General features: G+C 35.6%; 1 long non-coding RNA gene across 1 annotated transcript; it reads left to right on the top strand.

Annotated features, from left to right (window-relative positions):
- Positions 1-909: 909 nt before the first annotated feature.
- Positions 910-15,934, top strand: LOC140655997 (uncharacterized). Its single transcript, XR_012043921.1, has 5 exons — positions 910-1,006; positions 2,660-2,794; positions 3,292-3,498; positions 9,374-9,490; positions 13,066-15,934. It is a non-coding gene; the product is annotated as an uncharacterized lncRNA (long non-coding RNA).
- The last annotated feature ends 1,218 nt before the right edge of the window (positions 15,935-17,152 follow it).

Genomic DNA, 17,152 nt, shown 5'->3' with positions numbered 1-17,152 from the left:
TGTTTCTATACAAGTGGAACATTCCTAGTGTACAGTTTCATTTGCATTAATTTAGGCTTATTTTTGGTAACACTCAGCTTTGCAGTAATCCACAAGGTTCACAACATTCAAAGTAGGTGCTTGTTCTTCAGAAGATTCATAAAGCCAGAACAACACATACAAGTTCATGTTCACTGTTCAATAGAGAATGCAGGAGAAAGTCTGAAATCCTATTTTATAGAAAGTGATGGCAAATTTATTGAAACAAAGAAACTAGAAATTCCTCCTTTCAGGCTGGGGAGCTTCTGACGTGATACTGGATGACAGTATGCAGAGTGGAGCCACTTCTACCAGGTGAGTTGCCAGTGCCTTCCTCCAGACTACCAGGCAGTCTGGTAGAGCCCTTCCTTGGGGCTGGGAGTCCTAGGCTCCAAAATCCTCATACAAAGGAGGGAACTGAACTGTACAAGTGCTCTGAAATACTGGATACCCACTGAAATACTTCTTGTTTTTCAAGATGGAAGGGTCTTAATATGGTATCAGCCCATTACTTTTCTGACCACATTTTCTAATTATCAGCCCTGAAATTATTAGCCCCTCTGGATTGCCTGTGGGTTGACACAGTAAGAGAAACACAATTCCATCACTCCAGAGAATGGCTGAGATGACTGATTCATGTAAAGGTATGCACCACTGTGGCGGTGTGCTCCCCCCCCCCCAGCTCCCCGCACAAGCAGTAACCATCAGTGGGAGTCATCCTGATAGCTGCATCCAGCTTGTGCTGGACCTTGAGGACGAATGGCAACAAAGTAGCCAAGGGCTGCCTGAAGCAGGGATCTAAACCTCTTGCTGATATGCAAATATGACCATAAGTCAATCATCTTACTCCTTAAATAGTGGACAGCCCAGGGCCCTTTGAGCTCTCCTGCACGGCAGCGGGCTGCACGCCAGGATCTCCCCTTGAGCAGGGACGCCTCTCAAGGGTACTCCTCGAGGTTGAGAGATTCCTTGCCGCAACAGATCCTCGGTAAGTGACTAATAGCATGCTAAACTTTGAAATCTTAGCTAAGTGATATAAAGGATTGATTGCGCATATATAATCCTTTAGACATAAACCGTTGACCAAGTCTGGGACTAGGACTGGATCTAGCCGCACCTAGACTCCTCTCTGAGAAGGAGTTTAGAAAGCAAGGGGATCCTTTCCGAACCTCATGACTCAACGGGAGGGTCTCCCTGACAGTTCTGTCTGACCCTGTCCTCTATGCAATAAATAATCAAGTGTGCCTCGCCATCGAATCTTGTTAAAACACTGTCGCACTGAACTTTGTTAACTCCCTATTCTGTATCAATAAACTATATTTTTACTTCTCTCTTACGAGTGAAGTGCACTCTCACTCCATCCGCGACAACCACTCTGCCCAGACTGGAAGTATTCTACAGAATTGTGGCATGTACAGAAATTCCACGTTGAAAAGTTAGCCACGTATGAACTTCAAGTACCCTCTGGAGGTACCTGAGGGCTGAATTGTGGTTTTGAGTACTTCAGTTTTTATTTCTGTTGCTTAGGTCCCTTTTGGATGTAGTTTCACACTGTTTTCTTTAAAGCCTCTTTATTTTATATGTATTTGTCTCTTTTCTATTCCTCTGTATGCAGCATTGGTGCTTTTTAATAAACAAGATGTGAATTCAGTTAATTTTAAGTCTTTGTGACTCTCCTATTACAAAATGGCTTCACTGCCTGTATGAATAGCTTTAGTATAAATATTTTGAGGCGGCTTTTAACTTGTATTTCAAGTTGATATTTGAGAAGTGCTATATGTTTATTTAGAACAACAACAAAGCAGAAGAATCACCAACTGGCAAAACAAGCACTGTTAGTTTGGTCTTTGTGATACCAAAACCACCCCACCCAGAAATGTTGTTTCCATAGTCCTTCAAGATGAGAAATGAAATTGAAACTTATATGGAAATGACACAGATGCTCTTGGAGATGAAATCTGATGAAAATCCATCAGTGTGGCAGAGGGAGATTGTATTTCAGGGCAGTTCACCTGTCTGAGCTGGAAGGACTCTGAAGCTGCAGACAGTGACAAAACGCTGGGTCTATTATTTGCATATTTATGTCAAAGCTGAAGCTTGCCAAATTTAAAATGTCCTCCCAAATTATATCCCATGACAGCAAACTTGAAATGGGAAATAGTATAACTTTGTGATTAGAGTGTCATTTCTAATATGGCTGCTTCCAGAAATCTCTGTTTGGGTATCTTGCAATGGGTGGATTTTTCTTTTACATAGCAGTAGTTAACTTTGACCAACTGTTATTGTATATATAACTTTAATCTGAATGTGTGTTTTTTACACACAGATATATTCTAGTGTGAATGGAAGGTTAATCATAGAGTCATATTCAGTATTATAGTAATACTGGTACTACAGATGACAGAATTTACACCATTCCCAAAGGCTAATTCTTTTCTACAGCTCATTTAGAAAAAATGCATGGGAGCCAGCATGTGGGAAGAAACTTTGAAATTTTGAAGGGGTATCCTAAGCCAATCACAGTTCTTTTTTATGAGCAGAAGCTGATCAAAGTAATTGCATTTTTATTGGTTATCTTTGTCATTGGAGATGCATGACATGGCCCTTTTCATTTCAATGTCTCTTCCATGTGTCTGTACAGCTGCATTATGCTCCTTAAGGCATCTGCAATTGTTGCTCACAGTGAAAAGTAATATTAAAAAAGATGTTAATGTGTGATCATACCAGAGAAGCTGGAACCATTCTCAGCTGGGTATCTACACAGAGCAGGAATCGGGTGAGGAAATAAATTATTTTTACATATTGGGATTTCATGGGACTATGACACATATGCATACCTGAAACCAGAGGGAACAACATACAGTGGCAATTGGTATAAAACTATGTTGACAGACCCTGATTAAGCATATTTGCTCAGAGGGATCATTCTAAAATTCCTGATGTTAACAGGAATAGAATGCAATTTTAATAGTATGCTCATGCAAAATTCAGAGAAGTTATTATCTGTATTTCTCATTGAATAATTTTCCATTGCACTTCCTGCTGTTTGCCGTTTAACACTCCCCTGCCCCCCCAGTATTAGCATTTTCAGATTAAGTAATAATGTGGCAATTGAAATTCAGGATGCAACAAAGCTGGAGGGGTGTGTTCCTGCCCTGTATAGTAACAGTGATTCAGATTCTTTTATTAAGTCAGGGCAGTCAGGATTTCACTCTCACTTTTTAAAAAAGATGTTAAAGCTAACAACAGGTCTCACCTGTGTCTCTCCTACAGGCTGGAAAGAGCATTGAAGCAGAGGTGAAAATCTGTTTTAAGTAATGATTAAAGCTCCAGTAAGGGTGAACTTTTCAGCACAGGCCCTGTGAAGAGCTGTAAATGTATTAGCATGCACTTACTCAACGTTTGGAACAGTTGCTTGCTTTGTTACGCACACAGATGAATATGCACATATACTCTCACAACTAGATCCAGGCGAATGAGGTAAGAATACCGCGTCTGAAAGAACCTGCACATACTGTAATTTTGATGTGACTTTCTTTAGACCTTGCTAATGTTTCTTTTATGCTCACTCTGCAGGTGTTTATACACTCATATTTGGTAGCACAATACCAAATTTCATCAAAACCAATAATTATAATATTTGATACTTAAATAGATGGGTATCTGGACAAATTAGTTTTTTAAATGTATGAATGTCATCAATGAATATATTTAAATGTTTGTGTAATGAAGCCCCTTGATAATTGTTCCCCAAGGAACAACAGATCATATTCAAAGTATTTGCAATCAATTCCTTGAAAAAAGTGTTTTAATATTTTAAGCTAAAATGTATTGAGTAATTTGCTATCTGCTTGCAGAGAGAATCTTCATTAGTTGAAAAAGTTTATTAATTACTCATTCAGCTCTAAAGTAAACATGCTTTTACAATATAAGGGATTTATATTGATTATAATGGAAATTGTGATGGCATGGAAGCCATGCTCAGATTTAAAACCTAATGTGATGGACATGTAAGGTTACATCTTAAAAATATGACTCACTAATATTTTCATATTTAGTAATTACACTTATTACACTGGATGTCTTTTATTATAGTTTTAGAATTTCTGTAGTGATTGTGAGCAGAAAGTATAATCACGGCCTTTAAGTATAATATTCTTGATTTGTGTTTGCTTGGAAAAACTACTATTTAAAAAAAAAGAAAAAGAAAAGGAAGGTGTGTCCTGAGGTTCATTTTCATATTGAGGAGTGTTTGTGATAAGACCTCCCTAGATATATTAAGTCTATTTTGTACAGACTAGCTTTTTCCTGTATAAGAAGTAGCACTAGATTAGACACGCTATCGTGGATTTACAACACAGATGTATTTAAAACTGTCCTTGATTCAAACTCCACCTGGGTAGCTACAAATAGTGTCACATTTAAATAACTTTATTTCCTTTCTTGTTTTATACCCATGCTTTCAGAGACTTGTCCTTTCAGAAAAAGAGTAAAACATTCTGTTGGGGCCAAATTCTGCACTCGTGTTAATTGAACAATATAGTTCAGGGCAGTTGTGTGACTTTAACCAACAACACAATTTGTTGTCATTTTCTGAGGACAGCTGCATATCAAGATAACAATAGACTTACTGACACCTGTATGGTTTAAAATCATTGTTCTTACTTTATTTTCTTCTATTTATTTAACGTTAATACTTCCTAGCAGTTAGGCACTTGAAACACCATCCCTCCTACCAGCCTTTGTATACACAAGTGATCAAGTAGAAACAGTAATTATGTCTAATAAAAAATGACCAGATACAAATCAAGCTGGACATCAAATTTCAGTGGCAGACATGCCATATGGCATCAGGGCTATAGCTGTTTGGGTGTGTGAGCTGACTGAGAAAATAGATGGTGTTCAAAATTCTACCAATTTTATCTGAATGTTCTTTGGGTTTTACTTGATTTTAAAACCAATCCTATTTCTGTCCTCAGTTTCCAAGCTTTTTTTCAATCTCCCAGCAAAATGTCTGACTTTTCTCTGCAGGTCTCCAAATTGCCTGATACGCTTTAGATTGATATCTGTACCACAGGTGCATTTACAAACTTTGTCAGCATTTTCAACAGTGGGTGTCCAAGAGTTGAGCACTTCAATTCTCTTGAGAGTACCCAGGTAGAAGTAGCCTGAGTTTCAGATTAGCTGAATCTCCTGGAATGACTCCAGCCCTTTTCAAACTAATGTATTTTTATTTTAAGGGTTAAATCGAAGACTTGCCTTTTTTGGTTTTTTTACTGCCTAACTGAAAATGAATCTTTGAAGGGTTAACTTTAGAAGCTTTGGGCAACAAATACTGGCTGAAATGTTGTCTACCTGGCTACTATTTGGGCAGTTTAGCTGCATTTTGGGCTTGTCACAAGGAACTAACACATTAATTTCAATTAACTTACTGGTTTCTTTAATTCTAGGTTATATTATGTTTTATTTAGGTCCAGGGTTGAAATTCAGTTAGTATCAGCTTTTAAAATACCTCTCCTCCAAACACACTCTGTAAGTATCTACCAAAGAATGTAGAATTTGAAACATGAATTTAAGAGCAAAGCAAGGAAAAACTTACAAAGTCTCACCTGGTGACTAAATGCTGTAAGAATTAAGTTCATACCTATCTTATCTGGAACTGAACTATGATTAACACTGAGTGAGCTCCATGCCTGAGGTTCAGAAATGTCTCTGTTTTTCATTTCCTGATGCCATCCCACAAGACAGAAAAATGCTCTGGTTTTATTCCCGTTTTACCTTCTTTAACCCTTTACATCTCATGTAAAGGTATCTTGTATCTAGAATTCTCCCTCCTCACTAGTTCACAGTTTCTGAATGTGAGTAAAAGTCTTTTGTGATTAATTTGACTAACTACTGGCCTGCCTTCTATCACATTGACACTTCTGCATTCAATTCACATAGAAATTGGTGATGTTTAATTAAACCAAAGATGTGTAAGCACATGCAAGTGCATACACATAAATTACAGAGTAGTGCAAGCTGCATTATGTTGAGACATGTTAATTTTATGTTATAAAGTAACCAAACACATTTTATTTGCTAAATGAAATTGAAGGGTAAATTGCAAAAACCTGTAATGATGCTGAAAACTATTTTTGATTTAGAACCATGTCTGAGACTTCCCCGTGTAACATGGTGACAGTAGCTTTTCCTGGTAGCTATGTTAAAATATGAAATGTAAATGGCTGTGCAATGATGTATGAAATCCCTAAGTATTATGATCATAATCTGCCTGCCAATTCTATCTTTAAAACCTGATGCATTCAATGTTAAGTTACTAGATTTAGATGTAGTAACATAGATTTTTAAAATTATTATTATTTTTATTTCTATAGTACAAAATCTCTAGACCTAGATCTGCAAAAAGCTGATGGGTATGTTGTAATTTTGGCTTCATTGTAATTAGTTAGTTGAATCTCTGTACCTTTGCAAAAATCCTGGCCATGGTAGATGAAAGTTGAAAAGCTTCATATTTGCACTCTTGATAATAAAGTAAAACAAGTAGAACACTTGTAGGTTGTAGAATGAGCTTTTTACATCAATTATCCAACATACTTTGCTTTTGTAATGATTTTTCCTACTCATTTTTACTATAGACAATGTAATATAAGTTTTTAGTGCATAACGTCATTGGTTTCCATTACCTTCTAAAGTATATGTAACATATGGAGGTCCTTTAAGCTGTAAAATAACATTTGTGTCCATATACTATTTTAAATACATTTGATGGCACAGCAGAGCCCTTTTTTCTTTCTTTCTTTCTTTCTTTCATTATTTTCCTCAAAAAGCCAAATTCCCTCTACTTATTCTTTAATATTCCAGATAGTGGCTGTATACCTATTGCAGTCTATAGCAGTAACTAGAGTAGTACTGTTTGGTTGTAGTTTTCTCTCTTGTGTATCTCCCTCAACTCAGTGTGTGGACTTAATGGTGTTTAGGTTTGCACCTGTGGGATGCTCAGTGCCTTCCTCCAGGTTGGGTGTTCAATGCATGTAGGATCAAGCCCAGGAAAAATACATGAGCTGGGTTCTGCATAAAAAGAAATCATAATGAGTTCATGGGGGAACTGATGATGCACTGCTTTGAGAACACTAGCCTAGAGAGTTGTGGATCTGTAGTAAACACAGAGCCCAGAACTTTAAAAATGCTCATATTGATTTCCTTAAGTGAGAAGGATTCTATAAATTAACAGTTCCCACAAGAATTTTAGGGCAAGGCTGTTGTGTCTCAGAAATTTCTATTCTGGATTCATGGTCAGACTCTATCAGACTAGAAATACCACAAGTGCTCTTTTCATTAGAGCGATGGTTGGAAATCCGCAGGTGGAAGGAGACAGCAGGTCGAACCCTTGTTTGGAGTGGAAATTTCTGATCCACTTTAGGCATGGAGAAGGGAAGATTTTCTGTTAAAAATGTAAATGTTCAGGCAAAAAGGTGAATTGGGGAGCTCATTTTCTAACCCAAGTATTGTTTTAATGTTACAAAAGTAATAAAAAGGTAATGTTAACATTGATTAATACTGTTGCCATTGATCATTATAACATGTTGCTTTTATCACAGATAGCTCTGCACATCCAAACATGCATTATTGATTTTCTTGTTTTTTCTTTAAAGTTGTTATATTACTCTTTATACCAAATATTTATTTAAAGAAATATATTTTTCTTCCTAAATCTTAACCTCATTTATTATATGTGAAAAAAAATGCAAAGAATCAAATATGTTTAAAGCACTTCCAAAAAGTCTTCTTTTAAATAATTCAAACAATTTTACAGTGTCAGTGACTGAAAATCATAATAAATAGTTTCCTCCTGGAAATAATTCATTTAAGAATATGCCAGCTGCCATCTAATCATTTTACAATCTCTTCTGCAATATATAGGACATTGGGATTTAATATAATCTAATTTAGGACACTGAGATTTAATAAAATGTAACTTACTGAATATTTCATCTTTTGGAAAGCATTTTCAGAGTTTTCTGGGACCTGCTTGAAATATTTAGTAGTTCCTCAGACCTAATTTTGTAATTTTGAGCAACAACATGAGATGTTAAAATACCTATCTTTTCTGTAGATACAGGAACTCTATGCTTTTATTCAAATTCTGTAAATGAAAGGGAATTGTATTTATAGTTCTAAAGTGAGTGTCATGGAATACTACAAGACTAGTTAACGTCCACTTCATATATCAGAAAATACACTGTAATTTTATGATGCAATATAAAATTGAAGGACATGAAGCCCTTATTAATATTATGGTTATGAAAGGTTTATAACTTTCTTCATCAATCAAATGGGGATTAAGTATATTCCTAATTATGCTACGCCATGATATTTTTCAACGAAATTCCCTAATTTAAAGAAACTAATGTGCGTAAAAGAAGAAATATAACCTTACATCTGAAAACTACCTTCAGATGCTTATAAGGGTTACATAATATTTAATAAAGGTCTGATTGATAGCCTAACCAATTTGAAAATAAAGTTCGGATAAAAACATTTACTGAAATTGAAAGGGATTGCAGGAATATTTAGTGAAAAGTAGCCTTTGTGACATATTGTTTTTCTGATAGAGATATTTGTGTTTTATTCTGGTGGTTTAGTCCTCTGTAATCTTACCTTGGTAGAGTACATACAGAGCTCAGTATTTCATAAAGCAAGAAAAGCATCTTCTCACCTGAGCCACCTAAATACTTTAGATATAGATAATGTAAGAGAAATTTGGTGCAATTCCTGTCTTTAGCATTAAACCAAGAACATGCCCATCATTTTTAAAGTACAGATTCAAGCTGGAAAGTTGTCTCATCTAATCTCCCTCTGGCACAAAGTTGTTCCTCATCAGACATTTTTAATACATTGTAGTGAGAAGTAGTCAATGTGACTGTTCAGAAAGGGGTGACGGTGATATGATCTCATTGCCTAAGAGGCTTCACTATACAAAAAACCTCAAAAAATTCTTGTCGTTGTTTCACCTGAATATTTCCTTATCTAAACCCTACTGTGTATATCTCAGTTTAATTTCCCCAGAATATTTCAACTTTCAGTCCTCTACCTTACTATGTATCTGTATCATAAGGGTTGATGATCCATATCTTTTTGGTGAAAGTATATTTATTGCTTTATTTCAACTTTCCATGACCACCAGCATTAGTCTATTTAGATGTTGAAAGCATTATCTTGGAACATACATTGCAAACAAAATGTAGAATAAAATGAATGTGTGTATGTATCTGTTGCATACAGCAAAAATAATTACATTAAATTGCAGTATCTTGAAGGGTTGATGTTAATTCAGAACGTTTTTATGATGCAGATGTAAAACTTGCTGCTGATGGATGTTAATGTTGTAGATAAGACCCAAAACCAATGAATGGATTATTTGCTGCAGACATAACACTGGATTTTGTGGTTAAGTATGCATACAAAGAAGGTAAAGTCAAAGGAATGTACAGGGAGACTTTATGTTAATTTCTTTTTTATTTTTTATTTTTTTTAGTGTATAAACATGATGGTGTCCAGACATATAGGGTGTGCATTTCTCATGAGTATTCTGTTTGTTATCTTATACAAAGGACCTTTTCCATCTATAGTTACAGTCAATTGTTAGAAATACTTTCTTGCTAATGGTTTATTCTTAATTATTCTAAAAATGTTTGACCAAAAAGACATCTTCTGAAGCTGTGTGTACTCCAGAATAATCATCGTATCACTTGCTGTCTCTTGGACCTTTGAAACTTGACCTGTGGAAGACACACTGAAGTTGTTTATAAGAAAATAATTTGAGGAAAATCTTTTCCATTTTGACTAAAGTGGACTCATTAGAAACCTTCACAGACCAGAGAATTAAAACAATTCCAGTCTGTTTTCATAGGACAGATTAACAGAAACACTTAAAAAGATTACATGTCTTTCAGCTTAAGATAAATACATATTTTTGATGTACTTTTAAGTTTAAAAATACATTAGAAGCTTTTATTTTTAGGTAATCTCTTGTACAATCTGTTTTTCATAGATTTATGTGTGCAATGTAAATTGATCCCTAATGAAATGAGAGGATAGGAAGAGAAAACATTTTTATTCTGGCAGCTAGTTGTAACAGCCGTGAGAATGACTGTTTAGTGGGCGCAGTAATTCTTCCAGGTGACATTCCAATTGCAATCCTCTGTTGTGTTTTCAGACCCCAAGAAGCAGATAAAGGCCAAGCGAAAGATCTTGGTAGATTATTCTTAATTAATTTAAAATGCTTGAAGAGTCCCTTTGGAAATGGATGATTAAGTTCAACTTGTTTTCCACTGATTAGAGAAAACCAAAAATTCAAATTACGATTTGATTTCCATGAACTTTTATATGCAAAAAAAGACTTTTTTTTTTTTTTTAAATCTTTCCCCTGTTTGTATAACTAAAGCATTTTAGATGTAGGAGTATGTATGTCATCCCATAGAAATGCACAAGAAAGATTCTCAAATGATGTGGTATACCAAAACATAGTCATAGGCAGCAGTTTAGATGAAGGTCTATTTCATTTAAAATATAAATATAATAAAGACTTGGGCAACAGTAGGAAGTTGTTATTGATTTCAATGCATGATGCACCACTGGGTTCTGACAAAAAGCTGATTACAGATATCCTCTGCTCAAGAAAATATCCAAATGTACTGCCTGAGGCAGCCTCATAGATGGTGTTCAGCTGTGTCACAGCCTTTGTGTAAGTACCCAGACGGAGCTAATGAATGGTGCATGCGTTGCCACGGCTTGAACAGGCTGTGCATTGACTAGAAGTGCTGCAGCTGCTTACAGTCACAGAGTTGTTTTTCTTTGAATTTACCTATTGCTCGGGATGTAATTGGCAACAAGAGCTGGTAGGAAATTTTCTGATAAAATAAAATACCCAGCAGATATTGAAAGTTAGTAATTTCCTTTGCTGGATGAGACTAGTGGGTCAGTCCCATTCATGGACAATAGAAACTCTGGGTCACAGCCTATAGGGGTTTTCCATGACAAGTTTGCTCCAGAGATGTGGGCCCTGAACGTGCTGAATTCAGTCCTCAAGGAATGAAGTGACCAAGGGGACTCTGACCTGAATCCTGCTGTACTTCAGAGTGAAATTATGTTAAGGTTATGGCTGCGAGATTCCTGTCTCCTTGTGGTCCTGGGGTTCAGCTTGTGTGAAGCATGGTTGCTCTGCCCAGGGAGCAGTGTGAGATGAGCCCTGCCCTGCTCTCAGGCTCTTCTGTACTTCACTGGTCCTATGAGCAAATTGTTGAGTTAATTTGATGTGACCCCAGGACCTTTTGTTTCAGGAATACTGCACTTCAGTGTTTCTAGGGCAAAATTTTCTCAGAATTTCTGGTTCACTGAAAATTAAGAGAGAGACTGATGCCAAATCAGAATTAAATTGATGTTTTTATGAAACACCTATCCAGCCTTTAAAGCCAGGTTTACTGATCACAGGGAAGATTCAGTTCCTAGAATTCTGTAATTCAATTGGAAGATAGTTATAATATTTGTAGTGTGAAGTACAGTTGAAAGAAAGTCAAAAGGAAAACTGATTTTTCATTGATATATTCCTTACTAGATATGTTTTCTTTCAATTGATTGACATGTCATCAGGTGAGCTATTTTGGTGATATTCTCTATCCTTATTTACTAGTATTTAGATGACTTATAAATGCAAGCAAATACTGATGTCAGTTCTCATAATGCATTAGACTAGTTATTGTATCCCATTTTTAGTCTGAAACTCAATTAGCTGAAGATGTAGCAGGAAGACAGCAATGTATAGTATGGAAGAGAACTGGAAAGTATTTATAAAATCTCTGCCAAAGAGGATACCCATTTATGGTTGTGTTTTTTATTTAAATTGTAACTTAGTTTTGTTCAGAGATATAGTTGGAGTGCTGAAAGACATTTAATAAGCTTCTGAATTTGAAACATTTTAGTGGCTTTAATAGCTAAGATTGAGCTGCTTTTGGCAGTCACAGATATGGATGGTTGGGATGGCTTGTCAACCCGAACTGTTCATCAGGCTTAGTCTGGGGAATAAAAAATGTCAAAGTTATTTGAGAAAGCTCAGCAGGAGAGTGGAAGGTCCAGCAATTGCCATTAAAACGTTATGGATGTGGTTTCAAATGACAAGGGGATAACCTTGCATGAAGAAATCCAGACAGAACAGGAAAACCTTTCCAAAAAGACTGTAATTATTTTGACAGAAGATATTATATGCCAAATTTTTTTAAAAAATGGCCAACTCTCCAATTGTCATAACTAGTGTCAGGAGAGATTTTACAGTTCTTGGTTGGTGGTGTTTCTCATGGTAGGGGTGACAGAAGTGATGTGAGTCTCTGTGAGACAGAGAACAGAATACAGAAGATAAGAAAACTTTCTGGTAACTTGCTTTACACTTGCAGTTTGATCCAAAAGGTTTTCAGTACCTTGCTGAACATGTTCATCATTTTGTAAAGCTGTAGCAGAAATCACAAAAAGTCTAGTGAGCCAGATTCTGTAGCTTTGCACACTTACATTTATTCCAGCGTATGTACTCATGTATTTTACTTTTAGGCTGGTGCAAAAGCCATTTTAATTTTATCTTAGTTTTTCCTCCTAGAAAGGAGGAGATAGTAAACAGGCATTTTCTCTAAAAGATAATACTGGAAATACTTTTTCTTTAAAATACAACTACTAGCACTTCAAAATAAAGAATTGTTTATTCTTCTGTGGAACTCTTCTAGCAATGAAGATGATGTACCTTCTTTTTTGATAAGCACATTTTTTCAGGCTACCTACTAACTAAGAACTTCAATGTAGGAATGTGTGCTTAAATTATGCAATATTCTGAAGGCAAAGCAGTTTATTCTGAATTTGTGAGAATAAATAAAAACTCACAAGGTGATACTGTACACTTTGTAGAGAGTTTCTTACATTTGACCTTGTTCTTTTTCTGTTGCTGTCTCTTATGGACAGTATTTGATTCCTTTTATGTTTTTTTCTGCTTGTAATGATATCAAGTTTCTCTAAGAAGATTGAGTGGAATTGAGCCTGCCTGGAGAGGAGGTTATGAAGACTGCACTGGCAGCAAGTGAGAAGACTTGAATTGGGAGCAGCCAGCCTGGCCTTAGAGGGGGCGGAAGGAACTACCTAAGGACCAGAGGAGACTGGGTAGATTTTTCTGCAACTCAGAAAATTAATGAGCTGGGTAAAATCAACTCTAGAACCAAAGGTGTGCCTGCATGGACAGTAGGCTGGGAAGAACTGTGTATACTTTATTTTTATTGTGTTCTTCTTTCATTTTCTTTTTGCGCCTTCTCTGTTTCAGAAGGCAACTCTTTTAGTTTAATTCCAATGAAACTTGTTTCTTTGGAGTTTAAAAGCCTTTCAGTATTCTTTTGGGAGCTTGCTACAGGTGAAGGTCTCTGCAGATGCACTGCAAAGCCCTGGCCACCTCAGGGTCACTGTTTCTGTTAACTTCTGAAAGAATTGTGCTTGACCTTGAACACTGCATATTCTTTTCTTCTGTATGGCTTTTTTAGACTGCATGAACAGCAGTGGCATTGTAGCTGACTCTACAGTGTTTTTATTGCTCATGTAGGGAAGCTTTAAACTCTGTAGCTCTGTTCCAAACAACTTTTGGTATATATATTTTTTATTATGTTGTACAATATAGGCTTCATAATCAGTTGTCAAAAGTTTGACAACTTTGGTGTAACCCTATGAAATTTGAAAAAGGATGATGTGATTGTAGATCACAACAATATTTGAATTCAATTGTTTTGCTTACGATTAATGTTGTGAACATTAACCAGTGACAGATTTTCCTGTGTTTCTGAATATTAACTCCCAAATATATAGGCTCATCCCGTGACATCATGCTCATTCTGTCTGTAAGATGTTAAGCCAAATGTTTTCCAAGAACTGTATTCTTTGTAAAAACACAAACATATTCATTGTAAACAGGACGGGCTATGCAGGTGTTCAGTCACGAGCCCATTTTGGAAAACATTTATTTCTGCCCTGAGGGCATAATTTCTTTGCAGTGTGGTGAAACACCCCTGGGTTAGTTCAGCAGAAGTTACTTTGAAACTGACGCTCTGCTCAAGGGAGTTAACTCAGGTTGTCCAGTTAACCTGTTTGCTGAACTTGCATTTGTGTGTGTCTGTCATCCCGTGTGGTCTCCTCCACATTTGTCTTCAAGTCTGTTCATTTCTACTAGAATTTGCCATACTCAGAGAAAAGAGAGACCATCAGATAGGTTTGTATTCTATTTGACCCCAGGGTTTATGTGTTTCTCTTCCTCAGGGAAGAGGAAAAAGTTCTGTGGTGCTTTTAAACGTACAAACAAAATACTTGGTCATAACGATGCTTGCCAAAATATGGAAGTTTTTCAGCCTGCAATGATAATGTCATCATTGTTGTTTGCTGTTCGACTTGTTTCACTGAGGTTTATGTGTTTCTACAGAAAGATTCAAGGGATGTTTTCTCAGATACTAGGAACTGCTGCAGAAAATGTTATACACCTCTCCTGAGGGATTTCAGTGTATTCTGCAGAGTGAAGGTTTGAATCTGAATGAAGATGTATTGTTTTTGAAGTTATGAACAGGAATGTTCAGAGGACTCTGCTGTACGTTGTGGCACCTGGATTCTACCATCCTCTACTTTCCTCATTGACAGCAGAGAAAAGTCTTCCATTTTCAGTAAGATACAGCAAATTTAACAACTGTAACATCATCCTGCTTCAAGTTTTCTCCAGGAAAACTCAAAATGATTGGGGTTTTATGGTGCTTAAAGCACACCCTTCCACGTTGAGAAAACTCATTGCTTTCCTATACCATGCTATATGTTTCCATCTGATGTATTTTGCTATATATTTGTATTGTAATTCCTCTAACGGAAGGAATGTCTTTTTATTATTATTATAAATAGTAGTACTTATTTGTTAGATCAACATGCATAGCTAGGTATATGAGGAGGGAAGAAATTATTTTTAAATATTCCCAAAATATTTCCTACACATTTTTGTTGGCAAGAATTATTTCCCTATATTTAAGCCAACATCACTCAATTGGAGAATAAAAATTACCATTTATATGACTGAGTAGCAAATCGCAAGCACAAATAGTGATCAGTTCTCAAATGGTTCATAAACTGCAATTAGTTACCAGGAAATAATTCACAGTACCATTGAACAGTGAAAAAAAAAATTGATAAATTCCCCTTTTTTTTAAACAGTAATAGAAATGGAAGAAGGGATTAAGTTTTTCTAGAAAGATATTCATTGTGCATTGCTAGCCTAATTCTCAATTCTTCAGTGTTTTGAAGGCAGATAAACTTCTGACTAATGTTGTGTTCAAGAGGGAAATTTTAATATGAGAGAATGAATGCTCACTAGATGCGAGGTTGACATGTAATGTCAATTTTTGTGTTTGAAAAAACTGCAGATTTTTGAACTTTGATTTTTTTCTAATGTTTATATTAATGGAGAAGAATGTGTTTTTAAGAAAACTAATATCCCATCTGCAGAGCAGGATAGATGTTGAGTAACGGTTAAATAGCTGTATGCTGCAAATCAGCATTAGTCTTGAGAAGTATTGGTAATGCTGACATTGTCAAAGACTATTTTTTTGTTAACCTGCATGTTACCCATATTAAACAGAAAGGTATTTTTTCTACTAAGAAAATAGTCATTGCTGGCAGAAATAGCTGGATTATTTGGAATGCTGTTCTCATTACTTCTAGGAGTGACAAGAGCAATAGATGCATATTTACACAAAATCAGCACACTTCCAGGGGGTTCCCTGAGCAGGAGAACTAATGTAGTCTTTTAAAATTATTTTTTCTTTGTGTTGATTTCTTTTCCACAAACATAACACAAAGCTTCTGGTACATTATCAGCACATAATATGACTCCCCAATACAATAATCGGAGGACCTTCTCATTATCCCAGAGCTTTATGCATCTGCTTAATATGTCTCTGGTATCCTTTGGTTTGCCTTTAGCTCCCTCCCATGTCACTTACACATCTGACTGGCCAAGAGACAAGAGTATTTGCTGTGGCAGATATAGACCTGTGCACATGCTGTTTGCCAACTGGCTGCCCTTGCTTCACCCACTACTGACCTCTACTTTCCTTTCCTGCAGTGGGCAACTGGCTCTTTATTGGTCACTGCTTCTCATAAAAACTCTAAAATTATCTTTGAAGTATTCACTGAGCTGTCAGATTTGCTTGGAATTGGCCAAAAGTTGAAAAAAAAAAAATTAATCTGTTAATGTCTAGCTGGTGTATTTGAAGCTGCATAAAGAGAAACTGTAGAGTTGTTATGAGTGTAAAGCAATGCATTAATAAATCATCTCCTAGAGTTCCTTGGCTGGAAGGAAGTAAAATACAAAGTTTATTATTTATTTCAACATGTTTTGATAATAGTCTGCAAGTGAGAGCTATAAAAAAAGATTACAGGGGAACACAGAAGTTTTAAATAACAATAATAACAAAAACCAGTAAAATGATTATCTAGAACAGTACTTGAAACCTTTCCAAAATGGCAAAGATTATTTTGTTGTGAAGCATGAATTCTTACTTTAACTATTCATCCATTTGTAGAGAAGAATGATTTTATCCTAGAGTCTTGATAAAATATTCTAATCAAAGCATATACTCATATTCTTTCTCTGAGAAATGATTTAGCTTATGGAAATTTGGGTGTGTATATTATGTTCTGATGTTCTGGATATACTTTTTCTAAGTTCTTTGAGCCACAGTAGAGGTAACACATTAGTAGGAAAAACATAAACACTGAAAATGTCTCTGGTCTACGAGAAGAGATATCACTGTGTTTGGGGTAAATCAAGCAAGATATTGTAAATAATGTTTTCTGAGTGGTTTTAATAACCACTTGTATTAATTCACTATATGAAAATATAGTAATAGTAATACATTATATTAAGTATATTCCTATATATATTACCAATTACATAATAATAACGTAATTATGCACACTGTATTATGTATTATATTACACATAATTTATATTATATTTATTGACTATTGTTGTTTACAATAATATAGTAATTATTATTAATATAATATCTGCAGAAATGCAG

Source organism: Ciconia boyciana, chromosome 8 (assembly GCF_034638445.1).
Source record: "Ciconia boyciana chromosome 8, ASM3463844v1, whole genome shotgun sequence".
Lineage (NCBI taxonomy): Eukaryota > Metazoa > Chordata > Aves > Ciconiiformes > Ciconiidae > Ciconia > Ciconia boyciana.
The sequence above is the reverse complement of the archived record's forward strand: the minus strand, read 5'-3'. Positions and strand labels throughout refer to the sequence as shown.